Raw genomic sequence first — 22,431 nt, forward strand, 5'->3', positions numbered from 1 at the left:
TTCTTATGTGAAATTTGGTGTTTCTGACGTTTTTGGTTAGTGAGTTAACCCACTTTTAGTAATTTTCAACCTAACTTTTGTATGGGAGGTGGGCGTGGTTATGATCCGATTTCTTTCATTTTAGGACTGTATTGGGAAGTGGCTAAAAAAATTGACTGCAGAAAGTTTGGTTTATATAGCTCTATTGGTTTGCGAGATATGTACAAAAAACTTAGTAGGGGACGGAGCCACGCCCACTTCCCCAAAATAATTACATCCAAATATGCCCCTTAATAGTAAGATCCTTCATACCAAATTTTATTTCCATATCTTTATTTATGGCTTAGTTATGGCGTTTTATGTGTTTTTTTGGTTTTCGTCATTTTGTGGGCGTGGCTGTGGTCCGATTTTTCGAAAGCAACCTTCCTATGGTGCCAAGAAATAAGTGTGCCAAGTTTCATCAAGATATCTTAATTTTTACTCAAGTTACAGCTTGCACAGACGGACGGACAGACAGACATTCGGATTTGAACTCCACTCTTCACCCTGATTACTTTGGTATATATAACCCTATATCTAACTCGTTTAGTTTTGGGTGTTACAAACAACCGTTATGTGAACAAAACTATAATACTCTCTTTAGCAACATTTGTTGCGAGAGTATAATTATATATTCTACTTTTGCGAATATACTAACACATATGTATATATGTATATAGTTATTTGTTTCGCAAATGCAAAAACGCGCGTCCTAACTTTAACAGAAACGCAACTTGCTCTCGTATGTGTCCTCGGTTCTTTTATTTATCCACCCACACGTACGTTTGGCATATATGAATTTTAATATATGCAAAATTTGCGAATAAATAAAAATGCGAACGTTGCAGCTCAAGCTACAGCAACAGCTGCAACAACAACAGCAGCACAAGTATTATAATGCAATGACTCTGGTTGCTTTCAGCCCGGCCATCCAACCAACAAACCAGCAAATGGACGAATGAATCAAGCGACCGAGCGAACGAGCGCGCTTTCAGCCTGCGGCACTTCCACCTCAACACCTTCGATCCATGCTGTGCGTTTGTTGCCGGCGGCCGCTGATTCCGCTCGTGTTTGCTGCCTCTGAACTTGTTATGTTTTCACATTATGCACGCTTTCATTGCTTCTTTTCCATTTCCTTCCGCATTGATGCTCTTTCCTTTGTGGCTACAGCGCCCCTAGTTAGCATTTCAATTGCTCCTTCTATATTCCAGCTTTATCTTGTTCCACATGAAGAACATTGATGGCAATTTGTGGTTTGCTTTTCTTCATTGCATGCATTCACACAAGCAATCTGCCTTCCAATGTCCAGCGCGATACTTCAAGAAGTTATCTTGTGTCATAAAGCAACATCAATTCACTTTTCTTGTTAAGTGATTTTAATGTTTCTGCATATCTATGGATTATCTAGAGCAGTTTTCAACCAACTTGATTAGCCACCTTAAAGTTCACATATTAATTTCCTTTACTTCTGTTTTACTTTTAATTACAATAATACATCAAATAACGAGTATATATTTACTAATAACATTCTCTTTTCTTTTACAGGTATGTCAACTAAAAAATTCTATTGAAAGAACTGAAATTGATTATTGTGTGTAAGTTTTCATGTTAAATTTTCCAACAGTTGTCTGAACGATCAAAATAGACAATTATATGGACCGAAAAATAAGAAAAGTATTTTTGTTTTCTGCAGCATTGTTCATACATACTGCGTTAAAATTATCTGAGGAATTTCTTATTTGTATTATTTGTAAAATTTCCGTAAATTTGTGTTTTTAAAGAAAGTTGTCATGGCTTACTACTTACAACAGTAGTTACGAAAAAATTCGAAATTTAAATAGAAGCATGCGAGTTTTTAAGTTCTTATATTAATATTTATATAATGACAAATAGGCTTGAAAGAATAATGGAAGTCACTTGAACGCGATCCAAGTATCTCAATGACAATGGAAATTATTGCATGGAATCCTTTTTGTTCTAACACCCACTTTTAATGAATCCAAACTAAAGAGAAACTGACTAAACTGTCCTCAAGGCAACGCCGTTATATGTTTCTGATGCTTTTGACATTGATTTAACTGAAATGCCATGATTTTGGAACTCAGATTTTTACATAACCGACCAATGTACGTGTATATACAGTCACTGCGCAATTAAATGTCTTATTATATCTATGGGATAGTTGTATATCTATAGGGTATATACAGATTTAATACTTTAAAATTTTATCCGACACTTGATACGTACCTCATAGGTAAACAGCACCAGTTTATTGTATTAATTTATACAAATAGTTTTCACTAGTATTAACATAAACATAGCTTAGTAAGTTATTATCAACGAATCAGGTGAAAGGTTCACGGATCATAACACAGGCTTCTAGAACATACCAGTTTATTCCCCTAATAGTCGAGAAATGAAAATATGTATATAAACTTGAACTTCCATAACTCGAACTTCTGTAACTCGATTTGTTTTCTTGAATTGACAATAGAAGTTAAATTCCATACCAATTTCCTTCCATAAATCGAACTTCTCGACCAGGGCATAAAGCAAAATTTAAAATTTTACTATCAAGGCAGAATTTTAAATCATTCCCTCTAGGCGAACAAAAAATATATAAAACTTTGTTTTAATGAAAGCTCTATAACGCGAATGAGTCTAAAATAAAAGTCACTCTAACTCGAAGTTTTTTTGTGGATTATGGTGATTCGAGTTAGGGAAGTTCTATTGTATATATACATGCATATATACGAATATAACTATGTATACCCCGATATTCCTAGGTGTGTTAACATATCACATAACACATGTCTGAACTATAAGACAACATTTTTTCAAATTAGTTCTTCTGAGCGATAAAAAATATTAAATGTACTCCAAAAACACGCATGTCTTGTCCATACAAATACAATAATTGAGCAATAATCGCTTATTATAAATGAGTGTGTAAGTAGCAAAGATCAGTTTGTAATATAATATGAAAGTACTTAGGCCTCTTTAAATTTCGCTGAATTCCATTGCGGTCGACCACGCACTCAACAATGATAAAGCCATTTAGCAATAACTCACTTTTAATATTTATCAATACGCCTACAATACATACACACATACGTATGTATAATACAATTCAATACATACAAAAACAGTACAGAATATTGAATCAGAACGCGTTTGCAAAAAAATTGAATTTCCAATGGCTGACGTGGAATGCGGTCCGGCAATCAGCGGATTAATTCTCCAGGTCTCACATCAAGCTTTGTGCGTGTGAACAATAATTAAAAAACTGAAATATTTGCATGTCAATACATACATACAGACATACATATGTATGTACACAGAAATGTGAGATAACATACGTACATATATGCTGGGGCCATCGGTTTTATTGCCATCAGTTTATTCAAATTAAAACACTATCAAAATGCCATGAAAAAGAAAAGGTCTAACACTTTTGTGTAGTTGCGGCAGCGTTACATTGGGTAATACGAGGCACGAAAGATGGATAAAAGATAAACTAAAATTGTGTGCACCTGATTTTTCTTACAAATAAATGTTTACCAAATTAGATCAATTTCCGGACCGGACTATATATTAAAAAATGGGCATTTAGTATTCGACATATATGAGAGATTTATAGTACATCTCTTGGACCGAAACAACACATTTCAGATGATATGCAGAACGCATATCCACCAGACTTGCAAATATCTCGACTCATGTCATGAGTTCATAAAACCAAATTCGATCGAGGATTAGCAAGATTTGAAAAGTATTCACCACACAGTTGCTGTAGTCGTGCTATCAACCTGAGGGATTGTCAATAACAAGTGGGAATTCTTGATAAAATATGTAAAACGTTAACTGCGAAAAGAAAAACAAACATATGCACATATATACATTCACTAGTACAACCGATGCATATATGTATGCATGCATGTGCGTCACATAACAAGTACATGTCCACATTTGATAAAGTAAAGGCGTCGAGCAAGGGAACGGAAAACCAGGGGCGAGCTTTAGCACCAGCAGTTTTAACATAAATAAATGATTAAATTTCAAAAGAGCATTGCGACAGCAACATTGGCATTTACTGTCCAATTCATTTTCATTTTCGCGTCACATTTTCCGCCAGCTCTCTTTCGTAGCACTGTTTATTTTTCCAATATTTTGACACGTCTCACACACAACTACACTTCAGTGGATTTTTCATAATTAATTTTTCTTGTTCAGTGGTTTTGTACAATCAGCCATAACCATGGCGCAAGTATGTAGATGGTCATACCTACACACAAACACACCGAGGCAACGGAATGAGCGTACACATATTCGACAAGTACTCGACTATACCGCATGAGTTTGCATGGACATTGTGTCGCAGGTCGCCTTGTCCAAGCGGCAGCTGAAAATGTCACTGGTCCACTGTTATGCGCTGACATCACATCATCGTCCCCGCGCCTGCCCGATATGCAACCACACCCGGCGTAGAAAATGACAGCGACGGTGTCATCAACATCAGCGACAGCAGATATTGCAACAACAACAACAATTACACCGTATCTAGTCAACTCAGTGTGCATACAGAGCACGCAGCAGAATTGCCTCAGCATCTTCTTCACCGTAACAGATGTTACTGAATACCGGGGAGTTGGAAATCCAACAGCAACGTCAGCCTCAAATTTATACATATTCATGAAAGCATTACACATGGTCCCGAGCTTCTCAATAAAACTCTCAGGTGAATGCCTTCAATAGTAATCTTATTAGAAACCATCTTGGATCTTCGGTACGTAATCGTTCATAATATGCGAGATTAGAAAAATAATAATACAGAAAGGCACATTAAATGTTTTTGGAAATCTGAAAATAATAAGTAAGGAAAGGCTAAGTTCGGGTGCAACCGAACATTTTATACTCTCGCAATTTATTGAAGAAATTTAACCAATACATATATGCGGAATAAAGCTCACCGTATTTTTGAAAAACCTACAATTAAGTATATGGGAGCTAGGAGAAGATACTTTTGAAAAACCTACAATGAGGTATATTTAAATGTTATGACCCGATTTTAATAATTTTTGGAACAGAGACAAACTATTAGAAGAAAACAATTTCCTCTGAATTAAATTAAGATATCTGAGAGATTTACCCATATTTTCGGTTAAAATTTATCCTCAGGCGCTGAGTTCAACATGTTCGATATCTGAAAAGCCTTGAAAAGTTATGGTCCGTTTTCGACAATTTTTTCACAAGTGAAGCCAGAGATGATATGCACTAATTGTGTAAAGTTTTATTCCGTTATCTTCATTGGTTCCTTATGTTTACATTATAAAGTGAAGGAATAAGATGGATATCAAAATTGAGTTACAAGGAAAGTAGTAGTGATTGTGAACCCATTACGCCCATTTTTTGTCCGTATTATCAGGGTGTCAAGAAAATATTATATACCGAATTTCATTCGAATAGGTCGAGTAGTTCCTGAGATATGGTTTTTGACCCATAAGTGGGCGATGTCACGCCCATTTTCCATTTTTAAAAAAAATCTGAGTACAGCTCCCTTCTGCTATTTCTGCAAAATTTAGTGTTTCGGACGTTTTTCGTTAGTTAGTTAACCCACTTTTAGTAATTTTCAACCTAACCTTTGTATGGAAGGTGGGCGTGGTTATTATCCGATTTCAACTATTTTCATGGTGTGTGGTGGGGTATGTAAGAGAACCGACTGCAGAAAGTTTGGTTTATATAGCTTTATTAGTTTGCGAGTTAAATACAAATAACCGATTTGTGGGCGGGGCCATCCAAATATGCCCCCTCCTAGTGCGATCCTTTATTCCAAATATTACTTTTATATCTTCATTTATGGGTTAGTTAAGACACTTTATGTGTTTTTGGGTTTCGCCATTTTGTGGGCGTGGCAATGGTCCGATTCCGCCCATTTTCGAACTTCTTATGGTGCCAAGGAATATTTTTGCCAAGTTTCGTCAAGATATCTTAATTTTTACTCAAGTTACAGCTTGCACAGACGGACAGGCGGACGGACGGACAGACATCCGGATTTCAAATATACTCGTCACCCTGATCACTTTGGTATATATGACTCTATATCTAACTCTTTTAGTTTTAGGTGTTGCAAACAACCGTTATGTGAACAAAACTATAATACTCTCTTTAGCAACTTTTGTTGCGAGAGTATAAAAATATTTTCGATTTGAATATATTGAATTTTGAAACAAAATAAAATGTCAAGTATCGAGTCGCTCTATTATTTATTATTTTATAAAATAACTTCCATTTTGACCAACATCTAATTACACAATGCTCTTTATATAAATCGGAAAACCCCAACACTCACCCTTTGTCACCCTTTCGTTGTTTAAATATCCAGTTACAACAGTTTGTATCAATTTCGAATTCCATATATCGAACACGAGGACCTCGGTGCTTCTAACCTAATATTATGGTTTCCAACTTTTAATGGACTTTATACAATATATATGACGCATATGTGGGTCAAATTGTGTATTATATAATATAAATAAAGTTAAATAAATAAATTGCGAGAGTATAAAATGTTCGGTTACACCCGAACTTAGCCCTTCCTTACTTGTTAGATAATATTTTACACTAATAATTTAAAATATTTTTTTTTTTTAATTTTGAAATTTCGAAAACCACCACTTAATGAAAGTCCCTCTTAATAAAATGGTCTCTTCATTCTTTGGATACATGCTGTTTCGTTAAAATCATTGACATCATATTGAAAATCAAATTTTCGATCGAAGTGACTTTTTCCGACTTGATAAAATACTTTCCACAGCTCATAGATGTCGCTAACATCGAAATCATTGAATCCGATAAATCAAAAAGTTTAGTTTAGTCGAATCTGTTTGTTGGAGAGTGAGCTGCGGAAATTTAAAATGAACATACCATATGTTCGTAATTATATAAACAGACGTTCATGACATTCTAATTTTGGTTTTAAATGAGGACCTTAGAGATAAGAGACAAAAACACTGAAAAAAACATTTTGTTGATTAATGAATTGAAATTGGACCGCGACAAAACGAAATCATTTTCTCAATAAAAACCAGCCGAAATATTTTTTGGAGAGAAATTTCCCAAAAGTTAAACGAAGTAGGCTCTCCAATCAAGGACAAAATGACACATATCTAGAACAGGGGTCGGACCCTTCAGCCAATTAACTTTAAGGATGCTCACCAGTAACTGCAACAAAAAATATTCAAGATGAGGTCCCTAAAACAAGTACCACTAACAAGAGAGCAGTTGGTGCAATTTTACCCAGCCCAAAAGGAAATTGAATTATACATGTATCACACGCAATAGAAACTAACATAAATACTGATGTATCTCGCTCTTTAGAAGAATTTGTACATAATTTTCAGCTCAACTGTCACAATCACTTAAATGAAACACGATTGTATATATTTGAAATATTTACAACAACGAAACAAAAACTCAGACAATTTAATTGATTAAACTTGTCAAAATTGTCGACAAAGCAGTTTTACTTTTTCACTTTGTGGTAAAGCAGTTTATCGACGGAATCAATGATTACATGAAATTTTTCGATCAAAAGTCGTTTTCGAACTGAATTCGAATTCGCCTCGGAATGAATGATTAGGCCCATTATAACCCATAGACGCCGTTTATCAATTACTTGGAGGAAGAAAAGCAAAGGTCATATTTAACGCTAGTGTGTTTATCTACATTGTATAATCAAAAAAAAACGGAAACAAAAACATTTGTATATCACTGTAGTTTGTTATTCAATTATTATTTAACAATGCAATAGTGATTATTTTCTTTTGATTTTAAAAGTTCCACTAATTTAAACAGACAGACAGCACTTATGGTGCAAGCCTGAAAGATTTGCGGATATTTTCGGTGAAAAATTACCCTTAGGACTGAGTTCTTCATGTAGATATCCGGGGCATTGCAAAGTTTTAGTCCGATTTCCACAATTTTTTTCACAAGTGATGCCACAGATCATATACAGTATTTGTGTAAAGTTTTACTTCCTATCTTCATTGGTTCTTTATATTATAAAGTGAAGGAATAAGATGGAATTCAAAATTGGGTTACATGGGAAGTTATGTGGTTGTGAACCGATATCATCCATTTTCCACACGTGTTATCAGGATGTCAAGAAAATATTATTTACCGAATTTCATTCGAATCGATCGCGTAGTACCAGAAATATGGTTTTTGACCCATAAGTGGGTGATGCCACGCCCATTTTCCACTTTGTAAGAAAATCTGAGTGCAGTTTCCTTCTGCAATTTTCTGTAAAATTTAGTGTTTCTGACGTTTTTCGTTAGTGAGTTAATCCACTTTTAGTAATTTTCAACCTAACCTTTATAAGGAGGGAGGGCGTGGTTATTATCCGATTTCTTTCATTTTTGGAATGTATTAAGAAGTGGCTAAAAGAAATGACTGCAGAAAGTTTGGTGTTTTCGGTTTTCGCTATTTGTTTTCAATTGTTTGTTTTACGCAATTGTTTTTATTTTGTTGGTAGTAATAACTTTTTCGAAGGTGTTGTTTGATGAAGATGATGATTGTCATGTGGCGATTTTGTCGATAATTTCCCATAATTCAGGACCTGTTGTAGAAATGTATTGAACTAATATTATGTCGAGATAAAACTTAAAGGGGGTGCTGAAGTTTCTTAAAAATCAGAAGAAAATAACAACAATTGTATTTATTGTAAGTGAATATATAGCCTATTAATTTTTACGAAAAGGTTTAATTTCTGATTTCTTTGTTTTAAGAATACTCGCAATTGAGATAAACGCACTAGGGTACCGAGCTTTAGATTTGACCAAACCCATATATCCATTGTATGATTGATTAGATATAATTAGAAAAATGTTGAACTAATATGAGTAGGGAATGCTTAAATAATTAAAGACTCGCTGAGCAAATTTAGCATTAGAATTGAGTATTCCGACAGTTGTGATAATAAAAATAAATGTTTGACCTTACGCCCTCCTACTTATCTGATATAAGTACAGCAGCAGGAGCGAAAGAGCACTAAAATCCTATTTTGTTTTCGGTGGCACTGCAAAAATAAAAGATTATGTGCCAAGCAAACATTATAGCCGTAATACAAATGAAGCCTCAAAGCAAAACAATGAAAAACAGGCCATCAAGCACAATAATTTTACATAATAAAATTTCAAATGAAGCCAAGTTGTACAAGTTGTTGTGCAGACAAAGGTCAGCAGAAAGGAGGGCAGCTAAAACGGAAACAAAATTAAATAAGTTTACAAAATGTATATCAGCCAAATGGCTGTAACTGCGACTAACAGCGGCATTATGCACCAAATGCTGCTGTTGCCGCCGTGAGTGCCACATTGCAGCAACGAGCAACGGTGTCGGGCAGCTTTCACAGCTCGTGCTGGCGCTGGTGTTGCTGCCGCGGGGTTGCGGGCCGCCACTAAGGCTTATCGCCTGGAACAGAGCAACCAAATGAAATGTTGAATAATTTAATAACTTCACTTGTAGAGATTGCAAAAAGAGAAGCAAGCAATGTCCCCCTGCATATACATACATACATATAAATTTACGATTATGTGTGTGTCGGTCTGTTTCGGCTGCCCCATAGTTTCCGCATTGTTGCTACTGGGGAAATTCACTTCATTCCTTCATCATTTCCATTTTTTAATTTACCGGTGTACTTTTTGCACTTTTGCTACTTAATTCGCCATCAGCGGACCCCAAGGACCCTTACGACCCCGCACAATTCATTTTTGTAGCGCGCCAATGCAGCCACGAGACAGCAATACTTTGAAGTCAGTTTTTAAGCGGATGAAGTTGCCAAAGGTACTGTATTCACGTTTAACTTTCATAAAATTATAATTTGATGTGTTGCGAGTGCCACAGTGGGGCTAAACAATATCGTTGACTTTCCTATCAGCTGCGGGGGTGTGTTATCTTTTTTTTGCGTTTTTGTTCGAGTTGCATGCACCAAAATATTGAAAAATTCTAAATTTAATTAAAGCAGTACGCGTAATCAGAAAATACCATTCATTTTGGTTTTCATCTCTATTACTAATTGTAAATCGAAATTGAATTCGAAGTGCACAATAAATAATATTTAATGCATATCACTTCATTTTACTGGAATTAAATTTCTATAAATATATCGACTCAATTGTTGATGCTAATGAACTAGCTACCACTATTTGGAAAGCAACTGATACTTACTTATTAAAATATTAAATTTTAAATTGTTTCGAAGTACTCTTTGAAAATAATTAGAATAGTAAAATGTATTTGAAATATTGTTCAATGGTTGAATATTCTTAAAAGAGGCAAAACCAAATCAAAGCTAAAATCCAAAATCCAAAGTGCCGAATTGCATTCAAACTGGACACCCTCTTTACCGTGTATGGGTGACAGAATTGGCGTGAATTATTTGCAAACTCACAACCATCAATGTAGACTAAAAACTGTATAAGTCAAGTTTCGCAGCATGTGTCTATGCAGTTCAGAATTCGTACATCATATTGAGAAAGCCCAGGCGTCCACAAATTGATATTTATCTACTTCAGCTGCGGGATTACACATTGAATCCCTTTTTAATTAAAAACGGGGGAGGAAAGGAAAAATCAAATAGAGCAGTTAAAGCAGTCTTCCAGAATGGCACAAAATTTATGGCGGAGAGGGGGAGCATAGAAGTAGAGGGTTGTGTACAGCAAAGAACCCAGAGCTAAGCATTCCATAGCTGGCCACTTACAAGCTTAGCAAATAAGAGCAATTTCGGTAAAAGCCATCAGCCACCACAACTGTTATCTGTGTATCAGCGCAAGCGAAAAAAAAGTGCGGGGTATCAGTTTTTATAGAAAAGTTGCAGACCACTCACTATTTCACACATTTCTTACTCGAAATTTTAGAAGTGTCATTTAAATTTGATTTGGACACCTAACTAACAATCGAAATACAGTGATCCCCGCTTTAGTGCAACCCCCCCAACCGTTTAAGTGCCTTCCCTGCTTAAGTGACCACATTTTGCGGCATCGTTTCTCTAAATTTACATACAAATTTCCCCCTTTAAGTGCCTTCGCCTAAGTGCCTTTCCCGCTTAAATGCCTGCAAAATTTGGCCATAAATAAAAAAAGTGCAATTATCCCCTCTTAAGTGCCTTTTTAAGAATTTTTAAAAACTCATACAAATATTTAATAGTGTGGTAAAATTTCAAAAAATGTTCAACTATTTAATTGTGTAATCGAAAATAATCGTCCATCTCTAAATGTCAAATTTAAATTTCTCGGTTTTCGCGTAACATAAGTAAATTAATTAGTGAAACTCATTCTGTAAAATGCCTGGAAAAGGGCGGAAAATAAATTCTTTAACGATAAAACAAAAGATCGAGATTATAAATATAGTTAACCGCGATGAAATATCAAAAAAAGAGGTTGCTAAAAAATACAATCGCAACGTTTCGACTATTCGATTCCATTTAGTTATAACTGCAAGCAATCTTAAAATATTATTTTCCATTATAATTATTAGTTTTCAACAAATCTTTTTCATAACTTTTTTCAAATTTTATGTTTTGATATCAGTTTATATATATATATTTGGGGTAGGAACCATTTTAAGCGATTTTAGCCGAATCCACCAGAGCGCGCCACTCGTTTCTCCTTTTTGCTTCTTGGCGCTAACTAGAAACACCAAGTGAAGCCAGGTTACTTTCCACTTGATCCTTCCATCGGAGTGGAGGTCGTCCTCTTCCGCGGCTTCCTTCAGCGGGTACTGCATCGAACACTTTCAGAGCTGGAGTGTTTTATCCATCCGTACAACATAACCTAGCCAGCGTTGCCGCTGTGTTTTTATTCGCTGAACTATGTCAATGTCGTCGTATAAATCGTACAGATCATCTTTCCATCGTCTGCGGTATTCGCCGTTGCCAATGTTTAGAGGACCATAAATCTTGCGCAAAACCTTTCTCTCGAAAATCCCAAGAGTCGTTTCATCGGATGTTGTCATCGTCCACGCTTCAACGCCATAAAGCAGAACGGGAATAATATATATTGGGAAGAGCACACTGAGATTCCAATCGTCAGGCATGTTTTCTTCTGACCATATTCTACAAAGAAGCTGATGCATGCACCTTATCAGTTCCTCGCCGCCATATTTGAATAGCTCGGCCGGTAATCCATCGGCCCCCGCCGCTTTGTTGTTCTTCAAGTATGTAATTGCTATTCGAATTTCTTTATGGTCGGGTAATGGAACATTTATTTCATCGTCATCGATTGGGGAATAGGGTTCGCCATCTCCTGGTGTTGTACTTTCACTGCCATTCAGCAGGTCGGAGAAGTGTTCCCTCCATAATCCCAGTATGCTCTGGACATCCGTTACCAGATTACCTCCTCGGTCCCTACGTGATAATGCTCCGGTCTTGAAACCTTCTGGAAATCCCCTCATCTTTTCATACAATTTTCCAGCGTTACCCATGTCGGCCAGCATTTCAAGCCTTTCATACTCACGCATTTCGGCCTATTTCTTTTTGCTTTATGCGTCTCGCTTCCTCTTCAGTTCTCGATATCTATCCCACCCCGAACGTGTTGTGGTCGATCGCAACGTTGCGAGGTAGGCAGTTGGCTTTCTCTCCACTGCGGAACATAACCAGCTGGGCAGAGGCATCTTCTCAATTAAGGGTCCGGACATTCCCCCCTTTCAATGGGGACCGCACAACCGCAGAAGGGCTTCGCCTTCTCACTTTAGCTAGCCTTCCAACGGAGAGGATACTTGGTCAAAACCGGAAGTCGTGAGCTGCTTGAGTCATATGCAAAAGAATTGTCCCTGGTCACTCTCAAGTGAATTGCAATCAGAAACATTCCTCAATTGAGTGAACTTCTACATATGCCCCATCCCCCATCAATTTATTTTGAATTTATTAGTTTTTTTATATGTCTAATTGTCAGAAAACGTATTGTTGTGAAAGAAAAGCTTAAAGCTTTTGGTGAGTGCAATGCAATCCATTGTAGTATATTTCACAATAACACATAATTTAAATGGTTTCTAGCACAATATTGTAGTACGGATTACCATTTTCATTCGAGCAAAATTCATAATACCAGTGATATGGTTTCTGTAGCATACTACAATATGTACGACATATCTATCTATTAGGTCTGCAACTTTGCTTCCATCGTTTTCCAAGAGATGTCTCTAGGGTCAAGCACTGGTCAATTAAATCGTTTTATATCGATCTTGGACATTTGAGCCAACATTAACCCAACAAAATATTTGTAGAGATCTGTTTGCATCCGAAACTTATTCTCAACTGAAAAAAATTCACTTTTTGAGTCGAATTCTCGACATTTGGAATACGCATGCTGCCAGAAAGATGGTCAAAAGTAGCAGCTAGAGACGGCCAATATTTTGAATTGAATGATTTGTAACCGGTTTTATACAAAAAAGCCTTAAATTTACAAAAAAAACGGCGGAAGCAAAGTTGTAGACCTAATATGATATTAGAAATCAAAGCAAATTGGTCTGAATATGCAAACATTCTGATTTTATTATTTCGATGACTGCCCCTCATGCCATGTTTTGTGGGATTCCAGGATATGATAATATAACCCCAAAATGTTAAACGAGTTATCGAATAAAGCAATGCCTTACTCCTTACTCTTTAATTAAATTTTTAGTTTGGTTACTATCCGAATTCATGGAAGGAATCGCAGATCATCATGATGGTCTTCATACAAAGCAACATGTTTTCTACCTTGTCTTTCTAAAATATTTGAAAAAGGGTTGTCACCAAAGATGTTTCCTTTCCTACATGAAAGTAAGTTCGGGTTTCGTTCCAAACATGGCACTATAGAGCAAATTACTCACGAAAACAGAAAAGCATTCGAACACTGTTCAGCTATATTTCTAGATGTAGCTTAGGCGTTCGATGTGTGACATGAAGACCTCTATATACGATTAAAAAATTTGCCATTCGAATTTCATAAATCCTAGGAAACGTATTTAAAAAATATAAAATGCACGATTAGTAGTATTGACATCAACTTTTGCGCATAACACAGCTTTAGAGAGTCATAACGCATGCCCCATTATATCATCCAGAGTATTAGAATAGCTGATTTTTGTCGAAGAATGGGTAGCTAACTGCCGAATAACTGTCAATAAACAAAAGTGGAGGAATGTTACACTTTCACCCCGACCAAAAATGCGTCGGGGCGTTAAAGTGAACAATGTCCTAATACCACAAGCGAATGAAGTAGAATATCTTAGGATACACCTGGATAGAAAGCTCACGTGGCGGAAACAGCAAGGGAGTAAAATAATTTGCATGAAGTTAAGAGCAACAAATTTAAATTGGTTTTGAAATGAAAATTCAAAACTTAACATTGACAACAAAGTTTTGCTACATAATACGATCATAAAACTGATATGGATCTATAATATTCAACTGTGGATTACGACCTCTGCAACTAATAATTGTATAATTCTGAGGTTCCAATCAAAAAGGCTTATAGCAATCACGTTTCCACCATTGTACATTCGCAACGAAAACATCCACAAAAATTGTGATATACCTATGGTAAAGATGTAAGTAGAGGACAGCAGAAAAATATATATTTACACTCCGTGAATATTCAAACCCATTGGTCAACGCCTTGGTACATTCTTGTAATCAAACACGATTAAAAAAAAGAGATCTGCCTACGTACTAAAGGGCTCACCTGCTTGGCCTTCTCTAGTTATACTCTCGCAGCAAAGTTGCTAAGAGAGTATAATAGTTTTGTTCACATAACGGTTGTTTGTAACATCTGAAACTAAAAGAGTTAGATATTGAGTCATATATACCAAAATGATCAGGGTGACGAGTAGATTTGAAATCCGGATGTGTGTCCGTCCGTCTGTCCGTCTATTCCTGGCACAAATATTCCACTGCCACGACCACAAAATGGCGAAACCCGAAAACACATAAAGTGTAAGCCATTATTAAAGTTATAAAAGTAAAATTTAGTACAAAGGATCGCACTAGGCCCGAACTTAGCCTTGCTTTTATATGTATTTCCTTACTTGTTTTAAATAGATTTAAGATTTTATAATTTATTAGGCTTTAAAGTGTCGATTGAATTAATAAAGAAATGTTAAAAAGAAAAATAATAATTGCCTTCCTTCACTCATGATGTCACGTAACAAATGTAAAGCTTCTCGCGGCAAGAACAGCATCGAAAGTTTAACTTCGCATGAAATAAATTTGTATTGTTCATATAAACCCTGTATCACATCGCCAGCACTTGCTGTATGTCCTCTTTCGGCTGTTGTTTATATATTTGTTTTGCGGTAATAATTATTATTCGACTTATTAAAAGTTTACAACTTTCCAAGGTTATACGCTTTGCCTTTAAGTTGTCTGAAATACTCCCTACCAGTGTCTGCATTAACTCGCTATACAAGTACTATAATATGTATATAGTGAACGCTGCGACAACTATCGAATGTGCCACAGCCACAGATATTTGTTGAGTGCTCTCCACAGATGAAGCGTAGAGTCGTGTCGTGCAAAGTGCCGAAGCGCTGTAGTGCTGAAGTGCTGATCAAGTGCCAATATGTGTGCGCATATCCAATTTATTAAGCTTTATCTGCAGCAATCCACGTCACAGTCGCACTCCGCCTTTGGCTGCCAGAACCACCGCAAAAGGCTCTTAGCAAACACCCTTACTGCCGCTTTCAGATGCTCGGGTGCGCATTCTTTCGAGCCATCGATTTCTGCGCAAAGATTGCACACAATTTAACATTAAATGCAAATGATGGCCATAAAAAGTGCCATTCACTACGCAAACGTTGCCACTACGTTATGTTTCAGCCTGTTGGGTTGTGTTTATTGTTGCACGGTATCAAGATACTGCCAAGGCAGTGGTTGTTGTAGCTGGCGTTGCCATTCCATTTCATGAGTTTGCTATTTTTACGTTTTTCAACCGATTAAAAGCCAATCTAGGCTGAATCGTCCATCCCTCTCTCTCTGCCTCTCTCTGTCTCTGCGTTTATATGTATTTATTTTGGCATTGTCTTATGTTTGGAACTATCAAACACGCTCCACTTTTTTTTGGGGTTCTAAAACACAGTTGCCACATACATACATACATTTATGCGTATAGTAGTTGCAGGTTTGCACTGGAGGGCGTGCCATTCGAAATAGACAATACTGAATTCTGAATATTGATCTTTGAAATTCAAAGCATACATTTTAATATTTGGTGCGTTTGCATTAAATGAAAGAAAGCGCTTAAACAAAACTATCAAATCAATCCAATACGTACTTCAGTATAATAACTGTGAATACGGTACATTCACATTCATTCACGCCATCAATTGGATACGACTTTAATGTCGATCAAACGAACCTACAAAAAGGGAGAGAGTGTAAATCTCTAGTTAATGGCTTAGAATGAGAATATGCGAATATATAAATATGAGAGAATTAAATATATTGAGAATTTGTTGATGCATCTTTAAATCTGTTACTGAATTATTATTGCGTCTTTAAAACTTATAAAAATAAGTAACCTAAAATTTTTGTAATTATTTAATTCATTCATTCATTTAATGAAATTATATATTATATGAATTTCGTATTAATGTTTTCAACAACGACAAGTTTTTGAACAAACCTGAACTTGTCAACGACATTACATTCCATAATAGGAAGAAAATTTTATTTGAGATGAATAATCTCCAATTTAAATATTTTTATAAGCAAAATAAAAAAATCTATGCAACAAATGCAAAAGCAACATATGCAAAAGTCTAGAATGGATTGTTATTTTCCACTTTTTGTTCTGCAAAATTTCAATGGTAGGAGTTCAAATCTTGCCACATGGTTAGGACGGCTTATTGTTGTATATACTTAACTACTTTTTGTTAGAACAAAACCTGTAATTAACATCGATTTATCACCAAAAATCTGCATTACTCTCACGTTTAATAAATTACCAACAAGTTTTCCTTACATTTAAATACACCTATAATTCCACATAATGTACACACATACAAACATATGAGATGACGATTAAATCAACATTACGAGCATATGTATCTATGCAAATATATACAGGCATTCATCGAATTGTGCACAATGCCCACACACACACTACAGACTCAAAGTGTTTGCATTATGTTGGCTGCTTTCGATTTTCTAAAATGTCTGGTCGATTGTTTGCCAATCAAATTGTTGACAATGAGGCCTTTTCGGATTATTAATTTTCCGAGCGTTTTCCAAAAATTCAAAATTTGCTGGCTCCTCCGACAATTAAGTGAAGCTGGGCCTGTTAGTTACTAAAGGAATTAAATGGGTGCAATAACAGCACTAATTTGTTGGAATACACACTTGAGCTGCTGGATATTTGCTACTCATATTGGAATGTGTAAATTTGTTTGGGCTGATACAAAAAGAGGAAGAGAGATGTATGCAGGCTGTTCACTCGTGCGTATGCCAGTTGGCCAGAGACCATCGTTACTTTAGACAGATGCTGCAAACTCGAAGGATATTAGAGAAGCCCGGCAACAACAATAAACAACAAAAGCAAACATATCACAGCGAGAATGCAACGAATACGTGTTATAAATATTTGCATCAATTCGAAATTGTTTATACGTATAACTGCAATCAATCAACACAAAGCCTTCCAACTGCACAATTTGTATAGAAGCTTCCAGCAATGCATTCTCGCATTATCGACAGTAAGAGTTAGAAAAAGCCTTCATAACACTTGTTATTAATAAATTATGTTAGCAGCATTCCGGCAATTTAGACTTTTAATTGGATCAAAAGAGTTTACGAAAGCTTATATGCAACCGAAGCCAACGTTAGATCAATATAGTTGAGCTCAAGAGATTTTTGGTTAAAAAAAATAATAATATCTCCCTATAGCCAATATGAGATGTTAGCGAAACGAACGATGACCCTAAATGAGATTTCTTGGCTTCTTTTAATTCAATATTAACTACCGTTTTAACCAGTCTCCAAGCCGTGATTTTCAGCTTTTAAATTTTTGTATCAATAAATACTTGATTTTTCAAAGCGTATGGAAATGGGGACAAACAACAATTTATGTCATTTCAATTTCTGCCACATTTTGCGGTCGGAAAATATTTAAACAGTGGCCAACAATGCTCATTAATATGTTCAGGCCATATGCATACAACAACACAGCGTTACAGAAATGCGTTCACCAAAAAAGTACGAAACAAAGCGTTTAACAAATATCTGCAACCGCAGCGAAGCGTAGAACGCGGACGAATGTCGTTGAAATCCACCATATTCCGCTGCATACCGACTCACGTGGTAATTATAATGGCCGCGTTAATTAAGCGCAGACGACCGCTCGGAAAACATATTCGCATATCTCGGTGGTCACAGTTGTAAATGCACAAATGTGCGTTCGGATTACAGTGTCGAAAGAACGTATCAGACCGCTTTGGATTTGAATAAATAACAAAAATATCGGGATTCGCCGGAATATCGGAAATAAATGTTTTCTATTAATGGTAAAACGGTAAATTATGTGGAAATGAAAGATTTTCTATTATACCATGTACCAAAAAATGGCAACTTACCAGTTTCTGAACAACATACTGGCGCGTTCTCATTGCATGTTGAAGTCGATTGCTGTTGGAAGAACCATGAATAATGCTTTTCGATTTGAGTTCATCTTTAGATCCAGTAGAGTTGATACAGTCCCGCGCTTTCGGGATTCCAAAAATGTTTGCGGCACCACGCTTCGATAAACAACAGCTATTCGACACAATACTTGTTAATATACACGATTGTTGTTATTATTATTATTGTTGTTGTTGTTGTAGCGCTTGTTGGCTACAGCTGGTTGTTGATGGCTTTTTGAAGTTGCCATGATTGCGGATTACGATAATAAATTAATGAATGCACATTAAAAATATAAATGGTTGCCACATGCCACGTTGTCAGTCGATAGCCACCACTTTTGCTATCGCCTGTTAAAATTCGCTTCCTATAGCACGCCTGATGCCCGGCGTCTACGCTGTCGCTGTCGTTGTTTAATGAAGGCTAATAGAATAAAAGTTTGTGGCCGAATAATGACAAAGCAAACCGGCGCATGCTACATGCGGCACGCTGTTGCCAACATTTTTGAATATGTACATACATATGTATGTATGTATGAAAATGTGTTCGGATTTATGTTGCACCATTTCTGTTCCACCCCCACCCCGCTTATACACTCAACAGCGTCATTGCGCCACACCCTTAATGTGTAGGTGGTAGGCGGTTTGCAAAGCACTTTTTAACTCATCAATTAACGGTAAAAAGCCAAAATCTGCAGTGTTCGCAATTTTAAACCAGGCCAAAAATGCCTGACAACAATTTTAATACGATAATTAATACATTGGGTTATTGTTGTTGGCGGATGCGTGTGCCCCGTTATTGCAACCAGCAACACTTAGTTGTTTATCGTGTTGAATATATATTATTTTAATATCGTATCTATGGTGCATACAATTATTGTTGATATACATAAATTTGATTTGAATTGTCATAATTTATAAAAAATATATGTCATGTAATATTATACTTTTGTTAAAAAAATAAACTTCAAAAACATTTAGTAATTTCACGTGCCAAATCCGCATCGAAATAAAAGTTGATCCATTCCAAAGTTCTCTACTTAAAAAAAACACAGAGATTTCAAATTTCATTCGAGTATTTCGATTAATAACACGCGTGGATTAATGATACGGATGATGTTTTGCTCCAAGGCCTGAATCGAAGCGGAATTGTCCGCATATTAGACTTTAAACAAAAAAAATTTAACGGTGTGATATCACACGAAATCACGAATCGACCGGCCCAAAGCGATATGTGGGAAGTGGCGCCGTCTTGTTGAAACCAAATGTCGCCGAGATCACGAGCTTCAATTTCAGGCGTAAAATAGTCGGTATTCATGGCGCGATAACGGTCGCCAATTGTAGGTAACGTTCTTGCACAAGCTAAATTTTGTATGCTTTCAGTTTAAGATCTCGACGGAAATGCGCCAAGTAGACCCATATGGCGCGTGGTCTGTTCGGTGGAAGATTTTTAAATAATAGACTCGATTTTTTCCAAGGATAAAAGAAAGAACAAGATGGAGTGAAAATAGTAATGTATAACAAGCAATCCCGAAACACGATCGAGTGCGCTAAAAGGTAGAAATTACTGAACGTGACGGCATATACAGCCAATTTCGGCACGTACACTCTTAGTAATTTTACGACCGATGAGATGTGAGAGTAAAAATAATGTTTGTACGAGTACATCGAAGAAATAGCTACATTTCTGCGAGTAAGTATTATGTTGTTCAGATCGCTTAAAAGAATTCGCGCTCAGTGTCCGCAAAAGTTTTAAAGCGAACATTTGTCTTTCACGCGCGGTTACGGGCTAATATTTAGGTTTCTTCGACGCTGCTGCGACAAATATGTCGAAAGTGTACAACAAGGTTTTACTCACTAACGGACAATAGCGCCAACTCTGCCATTATCATTAAAAGGTCCTATAAACCATCTCGCTCTGGGCACATACCAACATCACTCGCATTCCAGTATGCCCACCATAATCGGCGTTGGCGTCGACATCACCATTAACATCTGCGATGCCATCATAACATCCCGTGATGGACGTGCCATTCCCGTCAAAGTGGCATGATATTGCCACTATATACCATATAGTACGTACATTCCGTGCATATCACAGATGTGCAAGTGCAATATTTTACTTACGTAAAGCACACATGTGTGGGCATTGTAATGCACATATCCTGCTGACTTTTATGCACTCACTGTGCAACGTTTCCGAATGATCCATCAAATAAGCACAGTTGCGTCGACGCTGATGCTGATGTTTGATGACAACTATTATGGTTGTTGTTGTTGTTGACCGATGGTGGCAAGGCATTTTGTGACTTGTTGGTGGCAACTGATGCTGCTTTACGATGTTGTAAGATGCCAATAAACTGATAAATGGGTTGCTTATCTCCCACTGTTGTATAGCTTAAGTACACCTGGGATAAGGCAGGAAAGGTAATTTTATAAGCGACTTTAACTGGATGCATACAAGAAGTTTTGGCCCATTCCAATATAATATAAGCAACCTTGAACAATTCAATACTTAGCAAATTCTCGCAACATGTTCCACAACATTGTTTGCCAACAAATATAGAAAAGATACGTACATTTATATGTGCAAATGCCCAGAGACGGTAAATTCATACTGAATTGAAAATATGTACTTCGCTAAAGCTCGGCCACATACTCAATGACGCATTGGAGCTGATCTAAAAATCTTTTTTTTTTTTTAATTGCATTTGCTTGTTATTGTTTGGGAAGCCTTTGTCCCTAACCTCAGAAAATCTATTAAGCCAATTGTATGTATGTGATTGGCGTTGCAACCGTTTAGCCGGTTATAGCCGAATCGACGATAGTGCGCCACCTGTCTCTCTCCTTCGCAGTTCGGCGCCAGTTGGAGATCCCAAGTGTAACCAGGTCGCTCTCCACCTGGTCCCTCCAACGGAGTGGAGGCCTTCCCCTTCCTCGGCTTCCTCCGGCGGGTACTGCATCGAACACTTTCAGGGCTGGAGTGTTTTCGTCCATTCGGACAACATGACCTAGCCAGCGTAGCCGCTGTCTTTTTATTCGCTGAACTATGTCAATGTCGTCGTATAACTCGTACAGCTCATCGTTCCATCGTCTGCGGTATTCGCCGTTGCCAATGTTCTGAGGACCATAAATCTTGCGCAAAATTTTCCTCTCGAAAACTCCTAGTGTCGTCTCATCTGATGTTGACATCGTCCAAGCTTCTGCACCGTAAAGCAGGACGGGAATGATAAGCGACTTGTAGAGCTTGATTTTGGTTCGTCGAGAGAGGACTTTACTGTTAAATTGCCTACTCAGTCCAAAGTAGCACCTGTTGGCAAGAGTTATTCTGCGCTGGATTTCGAGGCTGACATTGTTCGTGTTGTTGATGCTGGTTCCCAGGTATACGAAATTATCTACGACCTCGAAGTTATGACTGTCAACAGTGACGTGGGAGCCAAGACGCGAATGCGCCGACTGTTTGTTTGATGACAGGAGATATTTCGTCTTGTCCTCATTCACCTCCAGACCCATTCGCTTCGCCTCCTTATCCATGCGGGAAAAAGCAGAACAAACGGCGCGGTTGTTGCTTCCGATGATATCAATATCATCGGCGTACGCCAGGAGCTGTACACTCTTGTAGAAGATTGTACCTTCTCGGTTTAGCTCTGCAGCTCTTATAATTTTTTCCAGCATCAGGTTAAAGAAGTCGCACGATAGTGAGTCACCTTGTCTGAAACCTCGTTTGGTATCGAACGGCTCGGAGAGGTCCTTCCCAATCATGACGGA

At 36.9% G+C, this 22,431-nt stretch overlaps 1 protein-coding gene and 1 long non-coding RNA gene across 20 annotated transcripts in view; one reads left to right on the forward strand and one right to left on the reverse strand.

Moving 5' to 3' along the window:
• The window catches only part of LOC128921295 (uncharacterized), a 31,356-nt gene extending 12,114 nt beyond the window's left edge, over window positions 1-19,242 (reverse strand). The window contains exon 1 of the long non-coding RNA XR_008470745.1: window positions 18,622-19,242. This is a non-coding gene — a long non-coding RNA (uncharacterized LOC128921295). The remainder of the gene's footprint in view (window positions 1-18,621) is intronic.
• Rbp6_3 (RNA-binding protein Musashi homolog Rbp6) overlaps window positions 1-22,431 on the forward strand; it is a 436,335-nt gene that overhangs the window by 351,729 nt on the left and 62,175 nt on the right. The gene's annotated exons all lie outside the window — the stretch shown is intronic.

The sequence above is a fragment of the Zeugodacus cucurbitae genome, chromosome 4 (genome assembly GCF_028554725.1).
Source record: "Zeugodacus cucurbitae isolate PBARC_wt_2022May chromosome 4, idZeuCucr1.2, whole genome shotgun sequence".
NCBI lineage: Eukaryota > Metazoa > Arthropoda > Insecta > Diptera > Tephritidae > Zeugodacus > Zeugodacus cucurbitae.